This window comes from Lathamus discolor, chromosome 10 (assembly GCF_037157495.1).
Source record: "Lathamus discolor isolate bLatDis1 chromosome 10, bLatDis1.hap1, whole genome shotgun sequence".
In the NCBI taxonomy this organism is placed as follows: Eukaryota; Metazoa; Chordata; class Aves; order Psittaciformes; family Psittacidae; genus Lathamus; species Lathamus discolor.
In genome coordinates this window covers 2,288,131-2,314,320 of record NC_088893.1, presented here as the reverse complement: position 1 = coordinate 2,314,320, position 26,190 = coordinate 2,288,131, and the positions used below count along the sequence as shown (strand labels likewise).

The window sequence follows — 26,190 nt, the reverse complement described above, 5'->3', positions numbered from 1 at the left end:
ATCCTCTAACAACTGTCCTATATTCCTCCCAAGCGGCCAGCCCCTCCTTCCATAATCCATAGATTCTCCTTTTCCACTTGAGTTTGCCCAGCAGCTCCTTGTTTAACCACGCCGGTCTCCTAGATCCCTTACTTGACTTCCTACTCATTGGGACGCTCCGATCCTGAGCTTGGAAGAAGCGGTCCTTGAATGCTAACCAACTATCTTGAGCCCCTTTACCGCCTAGTACACTTTCCCATGAGACTTCCCTTAGCAGTTGACTGAAGAGGCCAAAGTTGGCCCTTCGGAAATCCAGAACTGTGGCTTTGCTAGGTATTCTATTCCTCCCACACAGGATCCTAAACTCCACCATCTCATGGTCACTGCAGCCAAGGCTGCCATTGACCGTCACCACTTCGACCAAACCCTCCTTGTTGGTGAGTACTAAATCCAGCAGCGCTGCTCTCCTAGTTGGTACGTCCACCATTTGCATTAAGAAATTATCATCAATGCACTCGAGAAACCTCCTAGACTGTGAATGACTGGCTGTGTGAGTCTTCCAGCAAATATCGGGGTAGTTAAAGTCCCCCATGACGACTAAGGCATGTAGTCGCGAGGCTACTTCCAGTTGCCTGTAGAAAGCCTCATCAACTCCTTCGTCCTGATCAGGAGGTCTGTAATAGACCCCCACAACTGTATCACCCGTGCCAGTCTGTCCCTTAATTCGTACCCACAGACATTCCACTTGCTCCTTATCCGACCCCGGATAGAACTCAATACATTCTAGTTGCTCTCTCACGTAAAGAGCAACTCCACCACCTCGCTTCGCTGACCTATCTTTCCTAAAAAGGACATAGCCATCCATGACCACATTCCAGTCATGTGAACTGTCCCTCCATGTCTCTGTAATTGCCACTAGATCATAACCTTTAGCCTGCACACAGACTTCTAACTCCTCCTGTTTATTCCCCATGCTGCGTGCATTGGTGTACAGGCATTTCAGGGAGCCAGTCCTAGTACCCTTTTTCCCCTGCGGGGCAGGGTCTAAAAAGCTATCCTTTCCCATAAGTGAAACAAGAGATTGATAGTCCTCCTTAGCCCGCCATCCTTCAATCCCTAGCATGTTCCTCTTGGGCTTGTCCCCAACAGGCCCAGTTAAATCCCCTCCCCCCTTCATAACTAGTTTAAAGCCCTGTCAATAAGCCCTGCTAACTCCTGCCCCAAAACCCTTTTTCTTCTCTGGGACTGGTGTATCCCGCCTGTCACCAGCAAACCAGGTGTCCCATACAGCAGCCCGTGACTGAAAAACCCAAACCCCTGCCTTTGGCACCAGTCACGTAGCCATACATTAACCTGCAGAGTCTTCTTATATATCCCTTCACCCTCGCTTGCAACAGGTATGGAGGCAAACACCACTTGCGCTCCAGACCCTTTAACCAGCCGTCCCAGGGCCCTGAAGTCTCTCTTCATTGCCCTTACGTTCCTCCTAATAATTTCGTCACTGCCAACCTGAAAAACCAGCAGCGGATAGTAGTCAGACGGCTGCACCAGTTCAGAGAGTTTCTTTTTAACACCTCTAATCCGAGCCCCAGGCAGGCAGCAGACCTCCCTGTGGGGTGGATCCGGTCGACAAATGGGCCCTTCTGTTCCCCTCAGAAGGGAGTCACCCACCACAATTACTCTTCTTTTCTTCTTGGTTGGGGAAGTTCTGAGGCATGGGGGTGAGTGACAAGCCCTGGGTGACTCACTAGATAGATTTGCCTCTCCATCTCCATTCACCTGGCCCTGAATTTCCAAGACCTCGTACCTGTTATTCAAGGGCAAATGGGAGGGAGGAAGGGATTGTGAGGGTTTTCACTTACCTCTCTGAGGAGGAACCTCCCTCCATCCATCCTTGTCCATTAAGCTCTCTCCTTCTGTCTGATGGCAGGAGGGAAGGGGATCCATAGCTTGTTGAACCACTTCCCTCTGCCCTTGCCTTAGGGTGTGGTTCCACCAATCTATTTCACTTTCACACTCTCTAATGGCTCTCAACCTTTCAACATCCTCCCTCAGTTCAGCCACCTGCCTGAGCAGGTCATTTATTTGCTCACAGCGAACACAAGCAGTATCACTGGCTCCCTCCAGTACAAGTGCCAGGCTCAGGCATTCGCTGCAGCCAGAGACCTGCACAGCTGCATGTCTGCAGGAAGGCTCAGTCTGGATACCCACATTAGTACTCACTACAGCCTTCGATCGTGTTGTAACCATGATCTATCTGGTCAATCAATCCGTCTACGTCTCTCAGCACTCCTTCCCCCTCCTGTACTCCAGGCGAGTCCTCTCGATGAGGCAGATGGAACGCTTCCCTGCCCGCTCCCCTGCCCGCTACCCTGCCCGCTCCCCTGCCCGCTCCCCTGCCTGCGCGAACTGCCTCGACGCTCTGCCTCGACGCTCTCCGCTTGCCGGCTCTGGTCGCCGCGCTCCCTGGGAAGGTTTTTTAACCACTCCCAGCTGGTGCCACTCCTCCTGGCTCCGCCCCCTGTGAGTCAGCCCCTCGCGGGAGCTGAGCTTCCGAGTCCTGGGCAAGTCCTGTTGAGGACTTGAGGCTCCCTCCTCAGTGGCTCTTGTCGCTCTGAGGTGAGGCTCCTGGACGCTGATCTCTCCCCTCTCCGCTCCGGTGTTGCAGGCGTCCTCTCTCAAGCTACTCACCTCAGATGTTCAATATGATTCAGGGTACCTGTTCTTCTCAGCTGTCAGGACAAGCAATCCTTTTCAGTCAGAAGCATCCCAGTGGTCAGGGTCAGGGGCAGATATATTGAAGGGAGACATCCATCTTGTCCACAGCAAGTCGGGAGCCAGGAAGAATAAAAGTTTCATATCTAACCTACGCTTTTCACTCCCTAGCATGTGTGAAGGCTCAGAGCTTCCACGACAGTTGTACAAATTCCATTTTCAGAATAGGATGAAACTGCAAATGAAATGGCAATGTTTGGGGCAATGGCTTATTCAGGACAAGCTGAGGTCTTGTATGATGCATGGGAAATCACCGTGTTGTTACTTTTGGAAAGATCTCCGATGTTTCAGATGACCTGTAGTATTGGTCTTTTACCCCAGTGCTGTTCTGTACCTTGAAGGCAGAGTTTCTTTGGAAAGAAGTTTGGTTTTTTCCAGTCACTGCTTTTGTGGAGATTATTTGCTTTCTCACTGTTTCTAGGTGAGCTGGTCTTCCATGCTGCACAATGCCCTGGTTTTGGCTCCAAGCCCAGCATCTCAGCACATTCCTCTTAATGGAGCAGAATTTTTCTGTCTCTGCTTATGTTTCTCTTTGCCGTTTGTCTCCTAGTCCAAGCAAAATTTTGTTTGTATGATAAGAATGAGCAGGTCAGCCGTCCTCTTGCACAGCTAGAAATTTCATTTACATCCAGCTCTGTTTTGCTTCCTCTCTGTGGAGCTGAGATTAAGCTAGTTCTGATACTGTCACACTGCAACATAGGCAGGACGAGGGAGCCTGGAAAGCCAGAAAATATTTTACCAATCATTGGGCCAGAAAAAGGTTATTCAGATAAAACTATATTTATTTTTGAAAAAGCTAAATGTAGATGATGCTTTTTAAGGTGCTAAAAAATCATCTGTTTAAAAAGTCTTATGACAAGAAAAGGAATTGTTTAAAAAAAAAGGCCCAAACCAACCAAACAACCAATAAACAACACAGAAAAACACCGCAAACCCACAACATAGAAACTAGCTCCTAATCCTCGGTCAACTGCCAGGTGCACTTAGGGCCTCTTTTATTAACTCTTTAAGTGTCTTCATCATGCCCATCATTCTTCCAGAAAATGAAAAATCCTATTTCCTCGCAGAACTGGGTTCCTTTCTGTACACTTCAAACTGTGGACAGGTCTCCTTTACCAGAGCAGATTGAAGCAACCTTTCCCACATGCCGCATGTTATCGCTCTCTGACAGTTGACAGCAGAGCTTTTTATGTTTGCTCTCCTTAATCTATTAGAGTACAAAGATTTGGTTTAGTGAAAGTGAGTTCTTTTTAAACTGCTTAAAATAACCTGCATGTTACAGATTAAGAGGTTATGGATCACACAGACGAGCAGCTCTCTGGCAAATAGGAGGGAGCATTACTGTGATCTGGAGTGGCAAGGCAAGTGTCTGTCCCACTGGAAAAGCTGCTTGCATGGATGATCATCTGCTAACACCTCTGCTGGCAATTATCCAGTAGTTACTGGGGGAAGAGACCTTTTGTTTATTTAGAAAGCAGTGAGTGTTATGAAAACGGATCTTAAGCATACCTATCCAGCAGCTGAAACAATTTAAATACAGTTAGATATGCTATAAAGGAAGTTTGTGCAGAATGCAAACCAAACGTTAAACAGAAGCAGTTTATTTTAACAGATTAAAAATAAATGCCTTGCTATACAGGTAATCCCTAAATATTAAGTTTCAGGGTTTAGTTTATTCCAGAGTAGCTGTAGTACATTAATGCAGGAAAGTTTGTGATTTGTTCATAATGCACAATTGTGTTTGTGTCTAATTTACAGATCCCTATTAAAGAGAATACAAAAGAAACAAAATAATTCTATCAAGTAACTGCTTTTATTCAACTCTAATAATAATAATAATAGTGTTTAATGCCAACTTTCTAAAGGCCAGTATGAGTTAGTCATTACCTATTTAGAGTACTCAGCTATTTATTTATTGGTTTATGTTAAGTAAATTTGGTGTATGTTTAAACAGGAATGATCATTTCTATTCTTTTATATGTGGCTGTCATTCCATACAGAGCTCTAAATCCCACCGGGATGTTAAAAATTTAGTCCTAAACAGTAATGTGATGGTGTGGAATTATTGTAAGTAGGCAAATGGAGCCCTTCCTTCTGCAAATGAGAACTGTGTGTCCCTGTGGCCTGTTAAAGGGATTGTCAAGATTTAAAGCAGAAAGAGTTGCAGGAGGCTGTTGTGGATCGTGGTGGTAATATTTTCTAAGTAAATTGTTGAATTACTGGGAGTAACTCCTGTCTACTTCTTACACCTCTGCAGGAAGAGGGTTGTGGAAGTGTTAACTAGAAGTTTGTAGTGCCCGTAACATTCTTAAACTTGGAATCAAAACAGCGTGTCCAGTTGGTATTGTCATCCCTCTGTATAAGTGACTGTTTAGTGATTGCTAGGCAATTTCTTCAAGAGACAGCCAAAAATGAGTAGAATAATGAAAGATCCAACTCCGCCAATCTGTGTGTAGAAACATGGAACTTCATTCATCTGTGCATGGAGAAGAAAAAGTGAAATGTGCAGTTCTCTTGCCTTTATACTTCACCTTCCTATATTACAAAAAAGAATAGAAAATTCATAAAGAAATTTAACTCTCCAGAAGCTACATAGCAGAGCAATGAATATAATAACTAAAGTATGGAAAACGCCTTTTTTGTAAACACAGATTTTAATTATGAAGAAGAATTTCTGCTTCAGAGTCAGACTGTTATTTCCAGGTCTGCACCCAGCCAAGAGTTTTAATTGGTCTGGAACAAATCAGGAACTTTGGATGATTTATGAGGATTAAAGAGGGAAAAGGAAAAAAAAAAGGCAGAGGAAATAGGTACACAGAAAGGAAGTTTTTGTCAGATGGGGAAATGAAATTAATCTGTCAGCACTCATCTACTACTCTTCAGGGCATTAAACAATTGTTCTTATATTAAAAATATTTTCCTGTATAAATTATGAATAAAATTAACACCCCTCCCCCCCCCCCCTCCCCTTACTGTTAGTAAAAGAGTTAGAAAGAGAACCAAGGGGGGGGGGGGAGGGGGGGGGGGAGGGGTGTTAATTTTATACACATATAAAATCACAGACAAGAAAGATGGTAAGATTTAGCCTTATGATTTGTATATACGGGTACTTATATACATGTACATACGTACGTATAGATATGCGTGTCTTTATATGGCTGTGTGTTTAAAACATGGTGGTTATGAAATAGCAGATCTATACTTACATAGGGCAGATTCAAGACAAAAGATGAAGTTTTGTTTGTCTCCAAAAAAGGATTTCTTAAATAATTTATAACATTTAGGTTCTTGAAAGGACCAATAATTACGTATCTGTTGTCTTAGCTATATGTGTTTAGAACTGCGATCTGAAATGCTGCAGCTTTTAAGAATAAAAGAAGATAAAGAAACTAAACTGTGCTTATCTTCTGTAAATAAACAAAAAGCCTTGTCCTGTCAAGCACATACCTTACCTTGTTCCTTTCTGGGAACCATTCTGGCTTGTGGAATATACAGTTTTATTTAAGAACATTCAGGGGGCAGCTCCTCAGTAAAAGTGCCTGAGTTTAGAATCACAGAGTCATAAAATCTACCAGGTTGGAAAAGACCTTTAAGATCATCAGGTCCAACCTTTACCCCATTGCCAAGCCTGCCACTAACCCATGTGTCCTGGGTTTACCAGGAGCCGTTTTGCTCCTTCTTAGTAACTGGTGCACGCTCTGTGTTTTGACTTCCCGCCTGGAAACAGAGCTGATAACACCGATTGTTTTTAATTGTTGCTAAGTAATGTTTATTCTGGCCAAGGACTTTGTGAGTCTCATGCTCTGCCGGGGACAAGGGGAGGCCAGGAGGAAGCAGAGACAGGACACCTGACCTAAGCTAGCCAAAGAGGTATTCCGTACCACAGCACGTCATGCCCAGGGAGGTAACTGGGAGTTACCTGGAAGGGCACACTCTCTCTTCAGGGGGGATCGAACTCGTTTGGCGGTGGTATTGTATTCTCTTGTTATTTTCTCTTATCAATATTATCATTGGTGGTAGCAGCAGTGATTTGTGTTATACCTTAGTTACTGGGCTGTTCTTATCTCAACCCGTGGGAGTTACGTTCTCTCGATTTTCCTCTCCATCCCTCCAGGAGCGGGGAGGGTCAGGGGTGGGGGGGAAGGAAAGATAGAGGGAGAAAAAGAAAAGGGGGGGGGGAGGGAAGTGAGTGAATGAGCTTTTGTGGTTGGGTTTAAACCACGACACCATGTCACTAAGGACCTCATCTACATGTTTTTTAAACACTTCCAGGGGGCAGTGAATTATGGCATGAAGTTTAGCTTATTTTTTTTCCTATAGACTGATCTAGGTAAGAGGATTTCAATGTTTCATGTGAACCTAGTGTTTCTCCTTAGCTCTTGCTTGCTAACTGATGTCAGAAATTTCTTGCAGGACAAATAATCAGTTTGCATGCTGGATGAGGCAGGAAGACTGCAGGTAGCAGAAGATTATTTTGACCTTCCTTTTTTGTGATCCAGTCCTAGGATGGTTGAGCGCTTGAAACGTCTCAGAGAAAGCTTTGTGCCATCTCAGTGTGGCAGAGTGTACCTCCACAAGCGGCAGTATTGAATGTACTGCTGTATACCCAGCATCTGCTTGTGAGTCTTGATGCTGTGGAGAAGCATATGTGCTTTACATTTGCATCCTTGGTACTGTTCACTACATCAAAACATAGTGAGTACTTGTATTTTTATTGGGAGCTACTTGATAAATTGTAGTAGACTGCTTGTCTTGTCTCAATTCCTTTGGCAGTATTTTTCTCTCTCCAGATCTATCTATTTGTGTTTAAGAACTAGCTTCTACTTTATCTCCGTTTAGTCCAGGATGACAAACTATTAATTTACTGGATAAGCTGCTGCTCTGTACAGAGAAATTGCTGCCAGCTCCTCGTGTGTACTCTGGCACAGGATTCCTGCACTGTGGAAGGAATCAGAAAGTTTTCTGTATGCAGGTACTCTGGGATTAGCAACATCTCCATTATGTCCAAAATCATATGAAGAGATTGATCAATTAATCCAGTGTCTGAGCAGTTGATGGAGGGAGGCTGTACTGCTTGGGAAGGAGGCTGCATCTCCCTTATGGAGGCTATTTATTCCCTATTGCCTTGCTAGAGAAGTGGGACATTGATAGGAGCAATGTGTATAAGGAGAAAAAGAGAAGTTCTCCCAGTTTTATGTAACATAAGCACACTAAGCAAAATACAGATGTGGAAGCTGCCTGTAAATACTTTCAGATACAATGAGCTTTCAGTGTAATTAGGTAATCTGGCTGTTACCTAGGCTTGAGCACTCCTGAGTAGGACTCAAGTGTAGTTACAGAGACATGGTGGGACAGTTCACATGACTGGAATGTGGTCATGGATGGCTATGTCCTTTTTAGGAAAGATAGGTCAGCGAAGCGAGGTGGTGGAGTTGCTCTTTACGTGAGAGAGCAACTAGAATGTATTGAGTTCTGTCCGGGGTCAGATGAGGAGCAAGTGGAATGTCTGTGGGTACGAATCAAGGGGCTGACTGGCACGGGTGATACAGTTGTAGGGGTCTATTACAGACCTCCTGATCAGGACGAAGGAGTTGATGAGGCTTTCTACAGGCAACTGGAAGTAGCCTCGCGACTACATGCCTTAGTCGTCGTGGGGGACTTTAACTACCCCGATATTTGCTGGAAGACTCACACAGCCAGTCATTCACAGTCTAGGAGGTTCCTCGAGTGCATTGATGATAATTTCTTAATGCAAATGGTGGACGTACCAACTAGGAGAGCAGCGCTGCTGGATTTAGTACTCACCAACAAGGAGGGTTTGGTCGAAGTGGTGACGGTCAATGGCAGCCTTGGCTGCAGTGACCATGAGATGGTGGAGTTTAGGATCCTGTGTGGGAGGAATAGAATACCTAGCAAAGCCACAGTTCTGGATTTCCGAAGGGCCAACTTTGGCCTCTTCAGTCAACTGCTAAGGGAAGTCTCATGGGAAAGTGTACTAGGCGGTAAAGGGGCTCAAGATAGTTGGTTAGCATTCAAGGACCGCTTCTTCCAAGCTCAGGATCGGAGCGTCCCAATGAGTAGGAAGTCAAGTAAGGGATCTAGGAGACCGGCGTGGTTAAACAAGGAGCTGCTGGGCAAACTCAAGTGGAAAAGGAGAATCTATGGATTATGGAAGGAGGGGCTGGCCGCTTGGGAGGAATATAGGACAGTTGTTAGAGGATGTAGGGAGGCAATTAGGACAGCTAAGGCCTCCTTGGAACTCAATCTTGCTAGTCGGGTTAAAGACAATAGAAAGGGCTTCTTCAAATACATAGCAAATAAAACTAACACAAGAGGCAATATAGGCCCACTGCTGAACGAAGTGGGTGCCCTGGAGACAGAGGATATAAAGAAGGCAGAGGTGCTGAATGCCTTCTTTGCCTCTGTCTTTACTCCTGCAGACTCTCCCCGAGGGCCCCGGATTTCTATAGCCCCAGAAGGAGTCAGGACAAAGGAGGAGTTTGCTTTGGTAGATGAGGATTGGGTTAGGGATCAGCTATGCAATCTGGACATCTGTAAATCGATGGGTCCGGATGGAATGCACCCACGGGTGCTGAGGGAGCTGGCGGAGGTCATTGCTAGGCCACTCTCCATCATCTTTGGTAAGTCGTGGGAAACGGGCGAGGTGCCTGAGGATTGGCGGATGGCAAAGGTCACACCAGTCTATAAGAAGGGCAAGAAGGAGGACGCGGGTAATTATAGACCGGTCAGCCTTACCTCCATCCCTGGAAAGGTGATGGAACAACTTATTCTTGACTCCATCACTAGGCATATCAAGGATGAGGGTGTCATTAAGAACAGCCAACATGGTTTTATGAGGGGGAAGTCATGTATGACCAACCTTATAGCCTTCTATGAGGAAGTGACTAGGTGGAGGGATGATGGTAGAGCGGTAGATGTAGTTTTTCTTGATTTCAGTAAGGCATTTGATACTGTCTCCCACAGCATCCTCATAGATAAGCTAAGGAAGTGTGGGCTTGACGATCAAGTAGTGAGGTGGATCGAGAACTGGTTGAAAGGAAGAAGGCAGAGAGTTGTGGTCAATGGCGCAGAATCTAGCTGGAGGTCTGTGACTAGTGGAGTCCCTCAGGGGTCGGTGCTGGGACCGGTGCTGTTTCATATTTTCATCAATGACCTGGATGAGGGAACTGAGTGCACCCTCAGCAAGTTCGCTGATGACACAAAACTGGGAGGAGTGGCTGACACACCAGAAGGCTGTGCTGCCATTCAGCGAGACCTGGACAGGCTGGAGAGTTGGGCGGGGAGAAACTTGATGAAATTTAACAAGGGCAAGTGTAGAGTCTTGCATCTGGGGAAGAACAACCCCATGGACCAGTACAGGTTGGGGGTTGACCTGCTGGAAAGTAGCGAAGGGGAAAGGGACCTGGGGGTCCTGGTGGATAGGAGGATGACCATGAGCCAGCAATGTGCTCTTGCGGCCAAGAAGGCAAATGGCATCTTAGGGTGCATTAGAAAGGGTGTGGTTAGTAGGTCAAGAGAGGTTCTCCTCCCCCTCTACTCAGCCTTGGTGAGGCCGCATCTGGAATATTGCGTCCAGTTCTGGGCCCCTCTGTTCAAGAAGGACAGGGAATTGCTTGAAGGAGTCCAGCGCAGAGCCACAAAGATGATTAAGGGAGTGGAACATCTCCCTTATGAGGAGAGGCTGAGGGAGCTGGGTCTCTTTAGCTTGGAGAAGAGGAGACTGAGGGGTGACCTCATCAATGTTTACAAATATGTAAAGGGTAGGTGTCAGGATGATGGAGCTAGGCTTTTTTCAGTGATATCCAGTGATAGGACAAGGGGCAATGGGTGTAAACTGGAGCATAGGAAGTTCCACGTTAACATCAGGAAGAACTTCTTTACTGTAAGAGTGACAGAGCACTGGAACAGGTTGCCCAGGGGTGTTGTGGAGTCTCCTACACTGGAGATATTCAAGGCCCGCCTGGACAAGTTCCTGTGTGATGTACTGTAGGTTACCCTGCTCTTGCAGGGGGGTTGGACTAGATGATCTTTTGAGGTCCCTTCCAACCCTTGGGATTCTGTGATTCTGTGATCCCTTTCCCAAGTGCCCCCACATAGACATGCATGAAGTATTAAGCTGTCCTTATGCAATCCCACTCTACTAACACTTCAGCACCTCACCATTTTTGCACGTTCAGGTTTATACCAGTGCTGCTTGTTATGAAAATACTATTATAAGTACAAGGTACTAAACCACAGAGGCTAAGACACAGATTTTAGTCTGAGACTAGGAACTCAACCCAACAGTCAGATCATCCACCTTCTACGTGAATGTTTCTACTGTTTAATCTATTTTTCCTTCATATGTATGAGGTGGGAGTAGATCTTTTTTCCTTCACACCACTGATTTAATTTCTGGAAGATCATTTCCTTGTAATATGATAATTAGACCTCTCTACAAGTCATGTTTCAGGAATCCCTTTTCCAGTGATTTAAAAGTAAGCAAACTTTATTTTGGAGGAGTTTGTTTCCTAAGTCCAAAACAGTAAAAAAAAAAAAAAAAAAAAAAATAGTGTTCAGAGACCTTAAAAGGAATTTTCCAACTGTGAAGCCTAGTTCCATTGATTAAAATGGTATCTGGAGCAAAGTTAAATAATACTTCTGGGGTTAAATGCTGCAGTTACTAAACAGAGAGACCAGGAAGAAAGCCAAGTTTGGCTGATTTCCCCAAATGCATCACTCTGACCATCTGTGAGAGAGGCAATGTTCTCTTAAGAGAAGAAACAATTATTGAAAAATGAGTTGTGGGATTGTCTGATACGTATTTTGTTGTTCAATTAACTCTTCATTTATAGTCTTCCCAAAGCACCAAAAAACAGATGAATCTAAACACTGTTGGCTTGCTAATGTGAATTTTTTATTTAGAAACGAGTATGCACACAGTGAAATAGGTAAACCTCTTGTAACTCACCACTGCTACACATTGTAAAAATTTTTCCTATACAACGTTTTATCAGCTTTATGAGCAGAACAGTGGTTACAGATTTCTTACATACAAAGGAAAATTGACACCTACTAATATTATCTATGCGTATGTGCATAAATACATGTGCCTGCAAGCTGCTTAAATTATACAAATTGAAAAAGGCAATTCTGCTTTAGAAAAGCAAACTCAAAACCTGAGAGGCTTATGACTAGCCATCTGTAAATCTGGTCTTGTATCTCCTGGAAGAAGTTGCAGGTATCAGTTGCCCACCTACTGATATTAAGTAGAAATGTCTATTTTATTATTATGATGATGATGCTATCTAGAAAGGCAGATTTCACTTATCCCTTAAGTTATTTCTAGGGTCATAAGTCATAAACCCAGAACTGTAGACTTACTACTTCTTGACTGCTCTCATCTGCTGGGGTGGCCACTTGGACACTTCTCATCCCTAAAGGAGTCCTAATTTGCAGGGATTACTGAATAGATTGCTAGCTAGCCTTGCTACAGAGTAGAGAGCTCTAGAAATATGCTGTTGAGGCCCCTTCCTCTAAAAAGTCATTCAACCATTAGCACAAAACATATGTTAAAACAACTTTGAGCAAATCATACCATCTTTTTTCTTTTCAACGTATTTGAGCTTCCTGTTACACATGATCTCATTAAAACAGCATTTTCATGGACAGGCCAGAAATTATTTTCTAATATGAAAAAAGAAAAAGCCTAAAACATGGTGGGTTTAAAAATTCTCAAAGCTGTACAAGCTTATCTGTCTCCACTCACACACTTCTGTTGCCCTTTAGCACCAGATATTACATTCTAATTAGTTCTGTCTGTACACACACTAAGGTATGTGTTTGGTTATTTTGAAATAACTTGAGAAAAAATACAAAATAAAATACACCTATTCAAATACATTTTTACTATGATGCAGAATGTTACAAAGCAAGTGAGGACTATAGAATTAACCAGACGAAACTGAGCATTATTTCTAACACAGCTTGAAGATATGGTTAGCTGGCCTGAATCTCAAATATTATTATCCACTGAGATACACACATTAAGAGTAATCACCAGAAAAGAAGTTCTTCATAAGTTACTTAAAATGCATTGGGGTTGGACACTCCTTGCTATTTCTTCTTCAGAAAGTACAAAAGGAAAGATATTTTTAAGTATCTTTGTTTTTCCCTATTCTTGTTCAGTGTTTGTAGTTTTTCAGATTCTCATTGGTAAAGTACAGTCTGAACATTAGCGATTTTAGATTATTTACAATTACGTTCTTTATATTTCCTTTATCTGTATTTCTCTGTTACACCATAAATGATCAGAAGTAACTGACCCTATTCGTTGATTAGATGTAAATGTATCATTGAAAAGATAGATAGTTCATAATTTAAAAACTTCCTGCCCAGATGCATTCCTGTGCAACCTGCTCTGGGTGGCCCTGCCTTGGCAGGGAGGGTTGGGATGGATGATCTCCAGAGGGCCCTTCCAACCCCCATGATTCTGTGATTCTGTGAAAGAAAAATTACTATTTGATGAGGTTTTGATATCCACTGGTTTTGAATTATATGGGGTGAATTCTGAGCCATGAATTTCCATTTATTCCCAATTTACATTATTTTGCATGGAAAGATGTGCCTGCTAGAACATAGTCAGGACTATTCACTCAGCCCATTGATAAAAGTTGGTTATAATGACTGTGGGGAAATTAGATTAGCGTGTTTGGTGTATATAAGAGGATTCTAAAAGCACTAGCTAAATATATTCTTTATGATCATAGAATGGTATACTCTCTGAATGAAATGGGAAGATATGTATTCCCATTACCCAATGCAATTTTTTCATTTCATTACCAATTATTTACACATATCCCTAACTGCCAAGAAATCCAAGAAAATCTTTGGGACATTTAGAACCAGCAGAGGATTTGGGAATAACAAATAACCTTCAACTAGGGATAAGGCAATTAATATGTTTTGAAGAAAAAAAAAAAATCCCACTGAAACTTGAAATTGAATCATGTAATGTCCCGGATTTAAAGTTTATACCAAGTTAGGGAAAAAAAAAAAAAAGGAAAGGTTTACATTCATATTAAAAAGACCTATTTTTCCCTTTTTTGGCACACTTGAACTCTGGTCTCTTGAGATGCTTGCCTGACCCAATACAGAACAACTGCCAAGATAGTGACACAGAAGAGTGTGGATAAAAGGGATAGAACATAAAAGGAGTGACTCTAAACAACCATGAAATGGAAGCGTTTTTGCTTTTCCTGTCATAAAATAAGCCTTATTCCTAAAAGTCCCTCAAGATACGATGACACAGAAGGGTAGGAGGGCAGGATGCTGACATGTATTTATGCCCCCATCCCCTCAGCAGTGAAGGCATACATAGAGACTGTGGCAGTGTCCAATACAGGACTGAATTTATAAGTTACACATAGTAGAAACAAAGACTTTAGCAAATCCAAACTGAATTGGATTTAATTAAGTGAAATGTCAAAGAATTAAAAAAATAAAAAAATAAAAATCCTTAATAATTAAGGCAAAGGTTGGGGGTTTTTTGCTTCCTTCCTTCCTTTGTAATGCAGAACACTGCAGATACAAAATTAAGATTCATTATACTTTCAATTTACCATGATATAAAATTTGGGGAAGCCGTTAAAGAAAGTATCTTTTCTGTAATTTGAAACACACTGTCCCTTGAAGCTTTGCTAACATGTACAGATGTATTTATTATTTCCAGTTTATGCTACCTCTGATCCTGTCTACTGCATCTAAATTTCTTGCCCTTTCAGCTGGAGTATATTATTTTCCATGTATTACACACATAATGAGGTTGTGGAGGACTGTATAACACTACCTTTTGATGAGGACTGGCTTATGAGCTATACAATAGATTGCTTAAATCTCCTTGCACCTTGAACCCACTTTTTTATTTGTATCTTCTGACACTGTAAGTTTCAGCTATTATAAAAATTTTTACTATGAACTTATTCTAAAAATCTGCTACCCTGAATAAATAAATTTTGCAATATTTTATTCTTGTATTTATTCTACAACTTCATAAGCTGCATGTTTCCCTCTGCAGTGATATGAAGCTGGCATTTTTAACCAGAGTGGGATTAAATTTTCTGTGTGATCATGAAGCATTAAAGCTTTACCACACAGACAGTCCCCTGTGACCTCAGCTACAGAAATGGAATAACTTTAAGCATGCTCTTCCTAGGAATACACTCACTTCATATCCCTCCTCTGTTACTTTTATTGATACTGCCAACTACTTCATACCCTGCTGGATCATTATTTGGTTCTCTGAATGTTTACGATGATGCAAAAGTAACCAAGAAAATCAAACCAACCTCTAAAAATTCAGAAATACAATTTGAACCACTGTCAGCAAAACAAAAGCAGCTTTAAATTCAGGTGATAGAGCTTGGGAGTTTCTTTAGAAAATGAGCAACACAAACACTTTTGTTTTCATCACTTTGATAACTCATAAATGAAGTATATAGAAAGTCTAAGCATCTTCCTATCTACTTTTCCATCACTATTTCTCCATATCTAGTATTTCAATTTTATTTTGTCTTTTAAATTAGAGATAGTAACCCACTTTTGCTATTTTCTGAATCCAAGACCTAGAATTTATGCCCCAACTTTCTATCTAATTTAATCTATTACAAGCTAAACTAACTGCAGCCCGGATGCTCTTGCAACATCTGCTGCACTCCAGACCATCCAGTTGGAACTCTCTCATCATGATGCTGGGAAAATGTAAAATTCTGTAGTTTCAAAAACTCTACTATGATAATTTTAGAGCAGAGTATATAGCCCAGAATTAGAGGAGGATCACCAGGAAAAAAAAAAAATAGATAGTAAGAGGCTGACACTTTTTGTAAAGCCTTGGAATTCCAGCAACTGTGAAATAACTAGTAATACTGGTTCATTCGTAAGGGAGAAAATTACAAGCAACACATCCTACTCACAGGTCTATGTGTGTCACCAGTCTATAAAGATACAGAATCTCAGCATGTTGTACGAGCATAAATATATGATTATGCATTAGCAAAGTAAAGCCTTTCCTAAAGCCACTGTCATGTTCCCAAACCAGCTGTCTCCCATTCTTTTAACTAAATTTTTGTACAGGTCTACTTACTCTTTATAAACCAGTAATTGATGCGATTGCACACCACAGTTTTGATACTCTGTGCTTATACACAGGTATCAAGTCTACCAAAAAGTGGCATGCAAGGGCAATTTCTTTTTTGTGAATCACCACCAATGTTTAGTTCTTGTAAGTGGAGAGAATGAGAGAAAGGTGGGGAAAAACAATTGGTTATTTCTGTAGTTCTTTCCCAACGCTTTATGACTTTTCATGTTAGTACAACAGTATTAACACTAACAAGCTCAACATAACTAATATTGTCAAGACAGCATATTTTGATCATATGCACCACTTGGAGGGAAATGTGCAATGACCCCACTACACGATTCCTTTCATCCAGAGTGTGTGAAGAGATGCAGTTTTTGTTGGTTCTGGGATTATCTTTGCTTTCCATATTCTCTGTGTGAGAAAGGTCCATTTGAAATCACTATCTGCATTTTTAAAGTTCATATAAAATTTAACTCTCAAACAGGAAAGAAAAATCTGACCAAGATATAAAGAAAATAGCTACCAAATCTTGATAATGATCTAACCAAGTGCTCAACCAGTGAAACCAAATAACAAGTTTTAGAAGTGCTAGGTAATTAGTATGTGCCTGCAATAGATTGCTGTTTCTAGTGTTCAAAGTGTGTTCTTTTAGGTATATGTAGAACATCCTAGCAGCACTCTCCTGAAAGCAGCAGAGTCCTAACTCATCCAGGCGCAATGTCAACTGATGCACCTGTACTGTTCCTTGGACCCAAGCTAATATCCACCACAGTTGGACATAAGGCTTACTCTCTCCAGCATGATGCTGAAGCAGGACCAAAACCAACATGTACTAATGGATCAAGTGCCATAGGATAAACCAAACCAACAACCAACAAAACAAGGAATAGTTTATTCATTACTCTGAGTGACAGCTACATTAAATTTGCATCTATAAAAGTAATTGTGATCCAAATGTTTCAATGGAGATTAAGCAGCCCAATTTTAAGCATCACTGACTTTTATGGCCTATGTTTCAGGCCTTCGAAATATTTTCTTTTTTAAGTTTCAGGCTCACTTAACATAAAAATGTTTAACTAAGCCATAAAGACAGCACTAAGTAATAGGTGAAAAGTATTCATTTCCACATTATAATTGAGCACTGAGGCTCACACTGACAAATAAAAAAAAAAAAAAGAGCTACTGAACAATAAATATCTGAATTATTTTATTGTCTCTATCCTATCAGAGCACTTTTTTTGTGCTATAAGGCAGTCTTGTGTGCCCTGAACAGCTTCATTATGAGAGATTAGTATCTGTCAACTACATTTTCACATGTGCTGTGGTTCAACCCAGCCAGCAACTCAGTGCCATGCAGCTGTTTGTTTGCTCACTCTCCTGCAGCAGGATGGGTGAGAGAACTGGAAAAGAAGTAAATCTTGTGGGTTGAGATAAAGACAGTTTAACAGGACAGAACAGGATGGGAAAATAACAATAATGATAAAAGAATATGATAGACAATACCACCTGCTCACCACCTGCTGACCAGTCTGAAACAACAACTGCCACCCCAGCCAACTCTCCCCATTTTATTGTTCACCATGAAGCTACATGATCTGGAATATCCCTTGGGTCAGTGGGGTCAGCTGTGCTGCCTGTGTCCCCTCCTTGTGCTCCAAGCCTCCTTTCTGGCAGGGCAGCATGAGAAGCTGAAAAGTGCTTGACTTAGGGTAAGCAGAGCTCAGCAGCAACTAAAACATCATTGTGGTACCAGCATTAGTCTCATCCTAAATCCCAAACACAGCACTGTGCCTGCTACTAAGAAGAAAATCAACTCTATCCCACTTGAAACCAGGACATGTTATGTATAGTAACAGAACAGAAAATCAACAGCTAATAAACCTTGTATGAAAATTAATACAAATAAATTACAAAATTTTTTAAATTACTAGATATAAATGATGGTAGACTGAAAGGCTTTAAGAAACTTGTTTCTCAGAGTCAGAAGGAAATCAGGAAAACATCTCTATAGCAGCATGACAACAGCTAAGAATATGTGGTCTAGATTACTTTTTTTGTTGCTGTTTTAATTGTCACTTTAATGCTAATACTCCACAAATGAACCGATGTACTGAATTATCCATGTGATAATATATTCAAACATTTGACATTTACATTAATTGGAGGTAATGAAGAAAATATTTTTGTTGTTCGTTGGATGAGATTAAATGGGCTGGAAATTCAAATGAATAAAACATCATTATAACATACACTGTACACCTGTTCATAGTTCTATTGACAGCTTGATATTTTTATTAGGTGCATGCACAGCAATACAAGAACAAATGACCATTTTCACACTCACAGGATAGAAGTAAGCAAGCAGAGCTCAGTGTGTGGGGTTTAAACCACAGAGCTATGACAAGTGCTTAACTAGTCCCCAGATACCCCCACTTAGTCATGACTTTTAATTTTATAAATTATTTACAGTTTAGTAGGTGCAAAGTTGGTAGAAAATGCCTTTTCTGGTGGCTTGATTGACAGTATAATTACACTGTGTTTTTGTTTTTAGCACTGTTAAGCAGAATCATAATGGCATAAATCCAAAATATGAATGTTACGAGCTTTTAACTTTGAGAAGGTCATTCTGAAACCTACCAAAGAGATGTCATGAAAAGCCATCACCACCATTAGACATGTCCTGTAAGTACAGCTGTACCTCTAGTTGTATTTTAGTAAGACTAAATATTTTTTTTCCATATAAATTTTAAAGATCAAAGCAATCTGAAGACACAATCCAGATATTTATCAATTTTAATTAATATTATTTCTTTCAAGGAAGTGCCTAGAACCACTACTGGCAAGTTAGATTCCTCTGTGGGAGACTGTACTTTGGTTAGTTAATGCCTTGTAGAAATTTCTATAGATATTCAGCTGCAAGACAGCACAATTCAAAAGAATTGAGCAGCCCTATAGAATTTACCTTGCAGGATACCTTTGATCTATGGTTTATGAAGATTCATGATTATGAGGGACTTCAGTAAGAGAGATGAGCACTAAGACTTTCCAAAAAGAAGAGGATACAGAGTATTCTAATTACTTCGAATTTCTTCAAATGTGAAAAGAATGTGATTTTAAAATACAAGATAATTACAGCCTATAAAATGTAAGGATTGGCTTTAAATTACAAAGAAAGCCCACATGTGTCTAATTAGGATATGTAGGACTTCCCATGAAAAAACAATTTTCCAGTTTGCAAGGAAAATTCTTCCTCCTGTAAAGCGTTAGCATTGAGCCATCTAGATTTCCTATGCCTGACTTGATTTTCATCTGATATAAGAAATCTCACTCCAAGCTGTATTAATAAGAATTTTATAGTTTTAATTAAAGGCTTCAATTCCCTTTGAATTTATCCCACATGGGGGTTCTTAACCAAAGGCAAAGCCATCAGTCTGCTCCTTGTTACTCAAAGCAGCTAATTGCTAAATCAGGAAACGGACCCATAAACATTGAATGCAAGAATAAATGCAAGTCCTTAAGAGGCACACTATATTGCTGTCCCATCTTTTTTAAATAACACAAACTATCCCAAGGGGTTCTCGTTTGCATCATGCAGCTCTTAAAGAACAACAGATTTTCACCTTATTTCTCAACTTCCTTCTCTCTGCAGGTTTTAGCACGACACCATCATATTCTTCTGTTTCCAAAAGTGAAAGTAAAGCAGTTGGGAGAGTCAGCTCAGCTGAGCAAACTTGTCAAGGACAAACCTGTTGCATATCTCTTCCCTGCTAATCAGGCTGTGCTAGGGAAGAAGCCAGATTGCTGCAGAAATGTATGACATGCCTTATTGTGATACAATGGCAAGTAAGGACTTGAATTCCACAGCTGCTGTTGTCTGAGGAAGTTAAAATAATATGCATTCTGTTGCACAGAGGATGTTGAGAAAGGTTTGTATGCACAGCACTTTATTTACATGGTCTGTAATCAATAGCATGCACCAATTCTAACAGAAATATTAGTTTGGGGGAATAGAAAAAAAGGCTACAAGAAACATTAACCTCCAATTGGTCTGACATCTTTCAGTGAATGCTCATCAACAGCCTCTTCACTGATATTTAGCCTTACCCCCAGCAGTGATACTATTGTCATCTGTTATAGGGTTAGTCCTGATATCCATATGGCTATACTGTCACATAGTATCGGCATGGAGGTTAGAAAATTAATTTTACCACATTCAACACATTTTCCACCCTACTTCAGGCAGAGGTAGGACATAGAATGGGGGGCAAACCTGGAAGGCAGACCAGATTGCAATATTCTGCCCCTTGTATGCTGGTCACAACACATTGGTCCTTCTGACAGGGGTCAGAGTTGCACGGGACTTTAGGTAAGTTAAAGGCCAGACATTTGAAATCTCTCTAATATGCCATTGCTGACAGCTCCTAAAACTTGCACCCAGTCCCTGTGTTTTTCTAAAGCCTTTGTGGCAGAGTTTTGTACTTGCTGTTCTTATACTATTGTTTTCATGGTGTTATTCGTATAACCGTGCATTTGCAAACCCCAGTATTGCTAGGGATATTATTCTACCTTATTCTATTGTTCTTGTGGGAAGCAGTAATCATGATGTGAGAATCACCCCATCTCTGCTTTCCTTAACTCTAACTTTGCACGATTTACTTTGTATTAGAGAAAACACAAAACTTAGTGCCTAACAAAGTAGATAACATTTTAAGTATATTAACTATAATTCATCTGATAAGTATCAATACTATACATTATAAACTACTTATGCAGAGAAGCTTGAAAACCAGTCAGCATATAACACACTTGATTAAGCAAACTCCAGTCAACACTAACAGCATCCTAAACAGGCAAAACCAATGTGGTTTGAACAGGTCCTGAAGACAAGTATACAGTAGCAGGAAAAAAGCACAATAAAAGCCATTGTCATACACATCATCACCACCCGTTGCAGTAGAAAGAACACCCAGACAAGGACTCTTGCCCAGGCTTGCTTTTATTTCTCTCTGCCAGTCACTGGAGAGCTTTCCCCATTTCCTTCTTTCATTCTCCCTTGTGACTAGGGTTTTGGGGTTTTTTGACGTACACTCCTTTCCCTAGAAGGAAAGATTGTACGTTTGTCTGTGTTAACTAAGTCATCCTGCAATTTTGTGCCTATGTCTTTTTTCACTTCTGTTGCTATTCACTCCTGCCAACTGCAACCTCGATTAGCAGTTAAAAGACTCAGATTATTGGTAAAGATATCAGCCTTCCAGTACCTGAAGGGGGCCTGTAGGGATGCTGGGGAGGGACTCTTTGTCAGGGACTGTAGTGACAGGACAAGGGGTAATGGGTTAAAACTTAAACAGGGGAAGTTTAGATTGGATATAAGGAGGAAATTCTTTCCTGTTAGGGTGGTGAGGCACTGGAATTGGTTGTCCAGGGAGGTTGTGAGTGCTCCATCCCTGGCAGTGTTCAAGGCCAGGTTGGATGAAGCCTTGTGTGGGATGGTTTAGTGTGAGGTGTCCCTGTCCATGGCAGGGGGGTTGGAACTAGATGATCTTGAGGTCCTTTCCAACCCTAACTATTCTATGATTCTATGATTCTACGATAATAACAAGTTGTAACAAATTTGGCAGAAATTAGTATCCCTTGAGGCCCAAACCACCCCAAACTGTAAAGTAATAGTGTATATGCAACACTATGGGAGCCAATGAACCTTTTCAAGAACAGGTCTAATTTATTCTTCATTGCAAAGTCTACTAAGAAATGAATAGATTTCAGTGGCATGTCTATAAAGACATAATTCTAATAGTGGAATTAAGATGCTATAAGAGCATGAAGAGCAAGGGCAAGGTCTCAGTATGTGGTACGGAAAAATGGCTGCAGTTACTATGTGACCAATAATTTTCTGCTTAATGCACTTTCCTGTCTGCTTATTTCATATTGCAACTTCTGCTGGCAACCCAGGAGAGGGCAATAATGAAGTAAATACACTATTGTCCTTTTCACATGATTCTGGATCTATGCCCACAAGCATAACAGCAATAACACCCAAGAAATACCAAATGTTCTCCACAGAAACTTACTTATGACTGTAAGAGCAGGACACTTACAAAGAGAAAGTACTAAACTGTAATGAAGCAACCAGGGTCACTCTTTATTTGCAGATGAGTACTCCTGTTCAGCTCTTTTTCCTTGTCAGGAAAGATTCTCATTTCCTACCCAGGCTAATGTTTTCACAGATGCTTCATATCTGCTCTGTGGCTATTCGTTTCCCTCTCTTTTTTTATCCTTTCTTTTCTGCTGCTTCTTAACATACCTGCCTACATGCATTATACATAAAACTGTGCTCATAATAAAGTCTATAAAAGAATAGCATGCCAGAAGTATCAATGAAATAAAGAAACAAATATATTCTACTTTAAGATATCTTATTTCTCATTATATCTAAATGGTTAAAAAAAATGTTCTTCCTATCTACTCCTCATCAACCTTAAGTACTATTTTATCTTTTGAAAAGACTTCAGGCAAAATACATGAAGGAATGAATACACAAGTGGTATCAGTAGGACACAGCTATCAATTTGGGCTTCCCTGTTGTCTTGTTTTAGACAAAGAGCTGTCTATAACAGTCTTGAATGAATGATGGCTCACCAGTGCTTCTCTTAAACCAGTTACTCTAAGGTAAGCTTGTTTAAAAAGTGGTCTCTTCTATTATCAGGTACCCAGAAAATGACTATTTTAACTTTGCTATGAGAGGAGATCCCAGATTTCAGCCTTGAGCTGCGGTCCAATAAGGGTAAATATCACAGCTCAGACAGAGGATTCTACAACTGTTCTGCAACTTTGACAGTTCTAGAGAGAAGCCAACTCCAGCAGTAAACACAAGAGAAATCTCATTGACAGCAGATACACTGTACCTATGAATAATATTTTCATGCAGAACAAAAGGTTTGTAAATAGTTATTATAGATTAAGAAGGAATAATATCTAATAGGGACAGGAAAACTATTTCTTATGTTAAAAGCAAATATGGAAGACAAATGTTCATAATACTTGTATCTTAAAAGTGCATACTTACTGGATGAATTTTAATAATCCATGAAGAAGAGAGCTGCAGATGTTTGTTGCTGTTATTATATGTTTTATTTAAAGCAGACTAGAAAAAAAACTGCTTTGTTTTCTCTAATTCTCAAGAGCAATCAAACTCAGGTAGTCACCTTTACTTGGGAAAGTATACACCTTCCTTCATTAGGAATACAGAGTTTAATGGAGGGACAGGTCTGCTCTCAATATACTGCATTCTTTAGAAGTCTGTCAATCAAATGGCACAAAGGCCAAACTGGAATGATATTAGTACTGAACCTGAGGCTTACCTCAAATATAAGCTGCATACGCTCTCCTACCTTTACTGGTAATTACATAGCTATTAGAGCACACATGGACTAAATCTGACTAAGTATCAAGGATCCTTTTTCTCACTTGTGTATGCAGACGCATCAGAAAAAGAATATGGGGCCTACAGGCAAAGTTTAGATTCATACGATTCAGCTTAAGTCTGTGTACCACAGTCCAAGACATCATATCATCTGCAAACAGGTGGAGGGAAGCTCTCAAAACCACATTTAATACATCCATAAGCTACGTATCAACTCCTGCTGGAATAAGCTATATCCCAAATGGTGTCCCTTGCAAAAACATGGAAGCATAGTCACAACTCATCTCTTAGTCGTACCAAACCTGGTAACTTAAATAACTGCAATTACAATGATAAAATGATGATTTAATAAATCAATATGTCCTCATTTACTTCTATTACCTTCCTGCTCCTACTAACAGTGATGGTTATTATGGACTTTATTTTTCCAGAGTGACTAGATCGCATCTCATCTGAAAACACTGAGCTGCTCTACCAAGGCACACCCAAACTAACACAGACTAGTCTGAAGCTGAAAGGTCTTTTACCAAATAGCTTTAGCCAATGCAACAAAATTCCAGATTCAATTCAAGATAAGCTTTGCATTAAGATACAAAAATAGCACTCATGGATAGAGAATAACCCTATCTGTCACGGCTATTACGACTGCTGGACTCTCAAACTGTTTTATGTGCTATTTAAATTTGCAGGAATAATTCGGGGGTAAATTTTCAGAACTGTACATGTTACCCTGGCTGTCCTTAAGTAGGTCACAATATGTTGATACTTGCTTTAAGCAAATGGGGATATTGTGACTAAGCATGTAGAAAATTTTAAATTCTTAATTTTTAGTTTTCTTTCATTATTCCTCATACAGACATCTAAACTTTTTTCTGTGCAAGATGCAGGTGAAAGTAAGGGTACCAACAAAATGACTAATTTCTAATTTGGCCATATTTTATACAGTATAAAAATACCCTGCAATTTCAGTCTGTCTGATTCCTGATGCAATGTCTTGAATCTTGCCTACGCTGAGAAGCAGGCCCTATTTTCCCATCAGTATAAGTTTCTTTTAGCTCAGGGAAAATGAAAACTGTGTATTACAATAGAGCTGAAGGTCAGGAGGTTATTCAGCTTGCTGTGGCAAGGAGTGTTGACCTAAATCACAACTGCCTGGTCAGTGGTACTCAGAACAGGAAGAAGTGGAAGGGAAGTTGCACAAATCAAGTATCAGGTCACTTCAGTCTCTGTCTTTGAAATAATTTTCTTACCCCTACAGCTTTGTTTCCTTTATAATCTTAATAAACTGAACTGCCAAGGGAAAAAAAAGAAGAAATCATCAAATCATAGAACAGTAAGAACTGATAGAATTGAAAAGATCTAGTTCCACCCTCTGTGCCACAGGCAGGGACGCCTTCCACTAGAGCAGGTTTCTCCAAGCCCTGTCCAACCTGGCCTTGAGCACTGCCAGGGATGGATCAGCCACAGCTTCTCTGGACACCCTGTGCCAGCACCTCAGCACCCTCGCAGAGAAGAGCTTCCTAATAACTAATCTAAATCTCCTCTCTTCAGCTTAAAGCTATTCCCCCTTGTTGTGTCACTACAGGCCCTTGTAAAAAGTCCCTCTCCAGATTTCATGTAAGCCCCCTCTAGGTATTGGATGGCTGCTGCAAGGTTTCCCTGGAGCCTTCCCTTCTCCAGAAGATGAATGGCTTAAGTGTCTTTCAGTAGATTTGTGGAGGAATCCTGGCTTCAACTGGGATAGAGATAATTTTCTTCCTAGTAGCTGGTGCAGTGCTGTGTTTTGGCTTTAGTCTGAGAACAATGCTGACAACACACCAACGTTTTAGTTGTTGCTCAGTAGTGTTTACTCCAATCAAGGACTTTTCAGTCTTACGCTTTGCCAGGGAGAAGGGGCACAAGAAACCAGGAGGAAGCAGAGACAAGACACCTGACCTGAACTAGCCAAAGGGGTATTCCATACCACAGCACGTCATGCCCAGTATAGAAACTGGGGGGAGTCACCTGGAAAGCCCAGAACACTGCTTGGGTTGGACTGGGTATCGGTGGGTGGGTGGTGATCAATTGCATTGTGCATTACTTGTGTTTACTGGAATTTTTTTCCTTTCCCCTTTTAGTTTTGCATTTTCTCCCCTTGTTATTTCTATTATTATTATTATTATTATTATACTGTATTTTAATTATAAAGCTGTTCTTATCCCGTGCGTTTTACATTCTTCCAGTTCTCCTCCCCATCCTGCCTGGGGGGTGACTGAGTGGCTGCCTTGTGCTGAATTACCATTGGGCTTAAAGTATGATAGGAGAACATCACCTCATTCCAAATAGTAATCTCATTGAAAATGGCTTCTTAAGTCATTCAGATTTTCTAGCTAATGTATCATCTTAGCCCACAATCAGTTTAGTCTGGCAAGCACCATTATGAAGAGGAGTAATTCTCCTCACCCAAAGGCACTGGGTTATGTTTCTCCATTGCAGTAGAAGTGCTCTTGTAGTCACATGTATTAGGAAATGTATGTAGCTGAAAATCACAGCAGCAGAAAGCAGTTACTTTTGGGCTGGATCAGTTCACACACCAGGGTTGTCATCTGGCTGTGTGTGAATTTCTGTAGGACAGGTTTGGGGTGGGAAAAATGCCTGATGACACAGTGGACTGCAGTGATACCTGTTGAATCCAACTGATAGTGGAATTGCCCACCAAAATGGACCATAGGTTAGAAACTATCTTTTCACAAGCTAAGAGCAAAGGCATCCAGCGAAGGGCAATAGAATCACTCTTCTACTTAACTCATTTAAGAAACATAAGCATCTGCACCAGCTCCCCAAAACTTCAAACAAGTAAGTATGACTGCGTTAAATAAGTAAGAGTGGTGAAGATTGC

The 26,190-nt window shown here is 40.9% G+C and overlaps 1 long non-coding RNA gene across 1 annotated transcript in view; it reads right to left on the bottom strand.

The window, feature by feature from the left end:
- Window positions 1-2,925: 2,925 nt before the first annotated feature.
- The window catches only part of LOC136019930 (uncharacterized), a 42,809-nt gene continuing 19,544 nt past the window's right edge, over window positions 2,926-26,190 (bottom strand). Inside the window, exon 4 of the long non-coding RNA XR_010615122.1 lies at window positions 2,926-3,469. This is a non-coding gene — a long non-coding RNA (uncharacterized LOC136019930). The remainder of the gene's footprint in view (window positions 3,470-26,190) is intronic.